Consider the following 6,063-nt stretch of genomic DNA (forward strand, 5'->3'; position numbering starts at 1 on the left):
TGAGTATGCTACATTTTGAAGCCCATTAAATTTTAGTATAATAAAATCCAAGTTGCATGAAGCTTGGCCTTACCGTTGATTTTTGGCAATTTTTTGATCGCGCATTTTCTTCCATACACAGTATGTTCAACAATTTTTTTTTTGTATGGAGAAAACAGGCAACACTTTCCACAAAATTTACCATACATCAACGGTAAGTCCTAGTTACTTGAATGGATTGGTTATTAAACAGCATACTCAGAATGTTTCTAAGAAATCTAATAAAAAATCACAACCACGTTAAATTATAATCACCATTTTTATTCAACACCACCAAAGTGAATATTTCTCTTCACTAATTCACAAATGTATTTTTACTTTTTTGGGTGTGCATGCCTCGACCCACCGCACTCTGAAACTAAATCTTGACACTTCAAACACTAGTTATTTAAGGAAAAAATTGTGTGATACATTTTTTACATTTTCTGTTGTAGGCACAGCGGCGCGGGAGGGGTGATGTGATTTGTTCAATTAGAACCAGAATCTCACAATCTAGAACCTACTTTCTCTATTGGCGCTGTAACCGCCTATTTCTCTTCTCTGCCAACTAAACGCCAATTGGAAATGCCAAGTGAAGCCAATTCCATCTTCAGGGAATCCGTAGGCTTTTTGATAAACTGTAAGATTAGTATTTTATTGGTGTTGTTGTATCCTATATTTCAGTCACAGCTATTTGAAGAGATAACCGAAAAATAGTGGAGATTAGATTTTAGTTCATGCATAATTACATGCGTACATAAATACGTATGTATGTACATATGTGAATGCTTAGTCATAAGCTAGTTACAGAAAGTTATCTACTGTGATGTCGTTTGTAGTCTATGATAGGGTAATATTAACTTTTGATAGGCGTTCCTATTTTTCAAATAACAAAATAGATAAATACTCATTATTTCTAAGGGCGTTAACCCCCTATTTTTATATTTTTAGTGATAGAGTATTCTATGCTAACTAAATGATACAAACTCGTTTGTATGCGATTGATAGATGATACATTATATAAATTATTGATGGAAAACCTTTTTGCAGAAATGTTTTGTACCTAAATTCAGTGAAGTGTACCGAAAGCGACTAAAAAGTGTGAATTGTGGCCACTTGTCCATATCAGGCAATCATACATACATGCCAACACACAGTGGTCAGGGCGGCCATGTTTAACTCGGAAAACAGTTACGCTAAGTATTGTTACGATTTTAATAAAGCTGTAGTATTAGTTGCGTTCCCCAACTTTTCTGGATTAAAACCTGTAAAACTGTCAAAAGGCAAAAGAAGCCAGAGAACCGAGTACGGGAACGCTTTTTGGCAAATTCCTGTAAATTCTTGCAACTTCTTACGAGCTCAATCAAGTTAGCGGCGCGAAAATGAAAAAATGAAGAAAAAAATTGTTCGTATTATTGTGCTCATTGTGTGCTATTTTCGGCCACTTTTCGTTTTTTTTGTGCTCCGACCATTTGGTAAATAATTAGGACTTTGCTAAGTTAACCGTAACTTAGCAAAACATTCATTCAATGAAGTATTTTTACTACTTTTCTGGGCTTATTTTTTTGTGCTTTTTATGGGCTTTAAAAATATTGCCCGGTTAACACTGAAAAACCGTTTGACGCCACGCTAGCTAACCCACTTCTTAAACTTTGGTCGAACACGGATAAATAGTATTGAGGAATTACGTGCTATTTTTGGGCTTTTTAGAGTCACCTAAATAATTATAGGAGCTCATCCAGTTTCCGAGATAATTAAGACTTTGCTGGGTTGACTGTAACTTAGCAAAACATCCATCCAGTGAAGACTTTTTACTGCTCATCTGGAATTATTATTTTGTGCTTTTTATGTGCTTTGCAGATTTTGCCCGTTAAACATTGAAAAATCGCTAAAAAAATATTGCACCGTAAACATTGAAAAATGCACTTCTTAAACTTTGGTCGAACACGGACAAATATTATTGAGGAATTACGTGCTATTTTTGGGCTTTTTAGAGTCACCAAAATAATTATAGGAGCTCATCCAGTTTCCGAGATAATTAAGACTTTGCTGGGTTGACTGTAACTTAGCAAAACATCCATCCAGTGAACACTTTTTACTGCTTAATTGGGTTTATTATTTTGTGCTTTTTATGTGCTTTGCAAATATTGTTAAACATTGAAAAATCGCTAAAAATATTGCCCAGTAAACATTGAAAAAATCGCTTGACGTCACGGTAGCCGACCAACTTTATAAATTTTGGTCGAACACAGATATATATTGCTGAGGAATTAGGTGATATTTAGGGGCTTTTTAGGGCCGTCAAAATTATTTAAGGTGCTCAGTCAGTTTCCAGGATAATTAAGACTTTACTGGGTTAAATGTAACATAGCAAAACATCTATTATGTGAAGACTTTTTGTTTAACGTTTTAAGTTTATGGAAAACTGTCAAGTGTACTCATTGAGGTGTTTAATAAAGTCAGAGTTTAATTTGACATTTGTTTGTTAACTTTTTCTTATTTACATTTAGCCTGTACCCGTACTCCAGCATTTAGACAGAAATAGTCCGAAGTAGCCGTGGTGTAGAATACCAACCGTTTAGCCATAAAGAAATAAAAAAAAAATTTGCTAAATAGAACTTTCCATGCTGATTTCAACCATATGAAGATTATTTGGCGCAAATAAAATCTAAAGCCAGTAAAAAAGGTTAAAGTTTAACTTTTATATTTATAATATCTCGGAAACTATTTGACCGATCACAAACGTATTAATGCTAATTTAAAGATAATTTAAATACCTTTTACGCCATTAAAAAAAGAAAAAAAAAAATATATATATATTTTGATTATTAGGTGTTTCTGGCTTAAAAATATAAATGAAAGGAAACAATTATGTCCACCAAGAGAAATATCGCCTAATTACCTTTATTTTGACGTCATTAGTTTTTTAATAGGTCATATTGTTCAAAAGATAATAATATTAAAAAAAATTTTAAAATTTAACTTTAACCATTGATATGTCCTTTATTTTTTTCTTTAGCCAAATAATTTTTGTAGGGTTGAAATTAGCACAAAAAGTTCTATTGAGTCACATTTTTGTTTTTGCATGGCTAGATTACTGATATTCTGTGGACGGAACGACCTGGGACTATATCTGATTAAATCCTGCAGTATGGGAACAGACTAACTGTCGGCAAATTTGTTGCAGGTTTGGATTAGCAAAGACACAAACCAAATTCGATCAAAACGGGTTGCATTGCATTTGGTTTGTGTCTTTGAAAATCCAAACCTGCAACCAATTTGCCGTTGGTCTGTTCCCGTACTGCAACATTTTATTTGGCGAAAGTTGAAAAGAAATAAGATATCAATGGTTAAAGTTAAATGTTTTGATTTTTTTAAATGACGTCAACATAAAGGTAATTAAGGGCATTTCACTTGGTGTGCATAATTTGTTTCTTTTCTTTATAGTTTTAAGCAAGAAATACCTAATAACCAAAAAATATATAAATATATTTTTTTTTAAATGGCGTAAATTGAATAAATTGAAGGCTTTTCTCATTAAAAAATTAAAAAATTTATTTCAGATTGCAGTCATAGATATATCAGGCACCTGTATGGCTGATGATTAATGTAAGTGCCATATTCAGTGGGAGAGCTTGTTATGGTTTACTATCATGATTGTTTTGAGGTAACCATACAAAATCAAGCAATCCATAGCATACTATGATTGGTTTTCCAAACACTCCCCAAATACAAACTGTGTGGCAGCTTTTTTTTACAGTTTCAGCTATTGGGAAAGGTAACGGAACTATTCCATTTGCCGCAGTTTCGTTAGGGTTGCCAGATTTTTTATGTACGAAATCAGTACGTTAGACGTTTTCATGCTAAAAAAATCAGTACTTTTCAGTACATTTTTATTCAATGCAAAATTAATAATGTAAGTAACAGATAATTCTTTAAAACGCAAGAGAACTTGTTTTTAACAACACTTTTGTATATAAATAAAATATAGTTCATAAAAAACCTGTCAAAATGTAAATATCCTGCCAAAATGTTGGACAGGGTGTTTAACCCTTCGTCTGACACATGAGTCCAGCCAGGCCTTTTCCATTTTAAAATTACAAAAAAGGGTACTTTAAATATAGCTAGAGGCTTGAAATTTCAGGTAGCTTACTAAAGTTTAGTGAATTACCAATCTGTAAAAAATCGTGTTGGTATCATATATATAAAGCTAGATATATAGAGATGTTGATTAATACATCACATTCGTAACACATAGGTCTGGCTGGACCCACATATATTCCTATGTAATTTTTACCTAAAATGAAGGAATGCAACCGTTTTTCAAAGTTTTATTTTGACTTTTTGAATTAGCATGGCAAGAGATGATTTGCATTTTTAACCGACTTCCAAAAAAGGAGGAGGTTATCAGTTCGTCGGAATATTTTTTTTTATGTATGTTACCGCATAACTTTGGACCACGTCAACCGATAATTCTTTTTGCATCGGAAAGGTAGTACCTCAGAGGTGGTCCCATACTAATCTGGTTAAGATCCGATCAGTGGATCATGAGCGCTTGGCCTGTAGATGTGCAAACTGGTTTAATTTTTTCGAAAGGTATTTGCTAATCAATGCCCTCAGATCCGCACCCTCCGTTCGATTTTCAAAACTGAGGTACCAAACTAAAGGGCTTAGGGTGTGGATGTTCAAGAAGGTTTTACTTTTTCGAAAAAAGTTGCCACCTGTTAAGAAATTGAGCTCAAATTAATTAATAAGTTAAATCAATTATTAAATATGGGTAGCAATCGAAATGGTTTTGAAAAGGTTTTATAACTTAACTATGTATAGGAGGGTTGCCACATGTAAAAAAAAAATTATTCAATTTTAATTATGTAAAGGAATTTGGCAAGTGAATAAGGTATCGCTATATGGGTGTCATGTAAAAGAGGTTTAAGAAGGTAGTAGTTTGGAAATATCTTGGATAGGGTTGCCACCTATTTAAGAAGTCTAATTGAACTATTTTATACCCAAGTTATATGAAATATGAGCGATGGATGTCAAATGAAAGAGTTACAAGAAATTATTGGGGGATTCACAACGGTGTCGTAAGTGTCGTATTGTTGTATGTCGTAAACTTTAAAAGCACCACTGAGAAATGGTTTAGATTAATCATTAGGAATATTTTTAGAGGTTATTGAATAGGTTTTCACCTGTTTAAATAGTTTAATTAAATGTTGGCGTTTTGACGTCATGCGGGTTCACTAGTATATGTAGTTTTTTAAATGAGAATTGAAGTCGGTTTTTTTTTTCAAAAAATTACTTGTTACCTAAAATGATGTTACTCGGAGCTCGCTTGTGCTATGCTAATCCTCTCTTGACCACAGCGCTCAATTTTGCGATGGTGTTGAGGTCTGGGATTTGTGCTGACCACTTCATTACAAGAAAATTTTTCCCAAGCAGCCGGCGGTGTCGAATATTTTCAGAATCCTTTGGATCTCGGTCCTGCTGGCAAACAACTTCTTCCGCAGGGTTTGCGCTTTTGTCTACAAAGTCCGGCAAATTTATTTGGAGGATATGTTCATTATACCTTTTATATTAACCCAAGACACTAAATGCCAGCAAGCAAAACATCCCACGCCATTAAGCTGCCACTTAAATTTTGTAAAAGTCACGAGAATTGGAGCTTAAATTAATTGTTTCCAAAACGATAAAAAGGCATATTTTTGGGAAACACCTTATCAACATCTTCAAAAACACCATACAAAGAAAAACATGTAACATGGTGGCCAGCACAAACCCCAGACCTCAAAGCTATCGAAAAATTGAGCGCTGTGGTCAAGAGAGGATTAGCATAGCACAAGCGAGCTCCAGTAACATGAAAGAGCTTTGGAGGTGAGCAAAATTATAATGGGGTAATATTCCAAGCGAAATCATAGAAAACTCAGTAGAGAGCATTCCCGGACGTATGAAAATCGCTATTAAAACAAAGGAGTCTCCACAATCCTCTTGATATATACCTCCTAAAAGTTCAAAACTGAGTGAAGATAGTTGCCTTGCGTTTTTGCT

At 33.8% G+C, this 6,063-nt stretch overlaps 2 protein-coding genes across 2 annotated transcripts in view; one reads left to right on the forward strand and one right to left on the reverse strand.

Annotated features, from left to right (window-relative positions):
• Positions 1–6,063, reverse strand: part of LOC118743202 (UDP-glucosyltransferase 2-like) — a 93,067-nt gene that overhangs the window by 24,067 nt on the left and 62,937 nt on the right. The window lies entirely within an intron of this gene.
• Positions 1–6,063, forward strand: part of LOC118743919 (UDP-glycosyltransferase UGT4-like) — a 19,153-nt gene that overhangs the window by 5,055 nt on the left and 8,035 nt on the right. The window lies entirely within an intron of this gene.

Source organism: Rhagoletis pomonella, unplaced genomic scaffold, assembly GCF_013731165.1.
Source record: "Rhagoletis pomonella isolate Grant_MI unplaced genomic scaffold, Rhpom_1.0 Rhpom_scaffold_00007, whole genome shotgun sequence".
NCBI lineage: Eukaryota > Metazoa > Arthropoda > Insecta > Diptera > Tephritidae > Rhagoletis > Rhagoletis pomonella.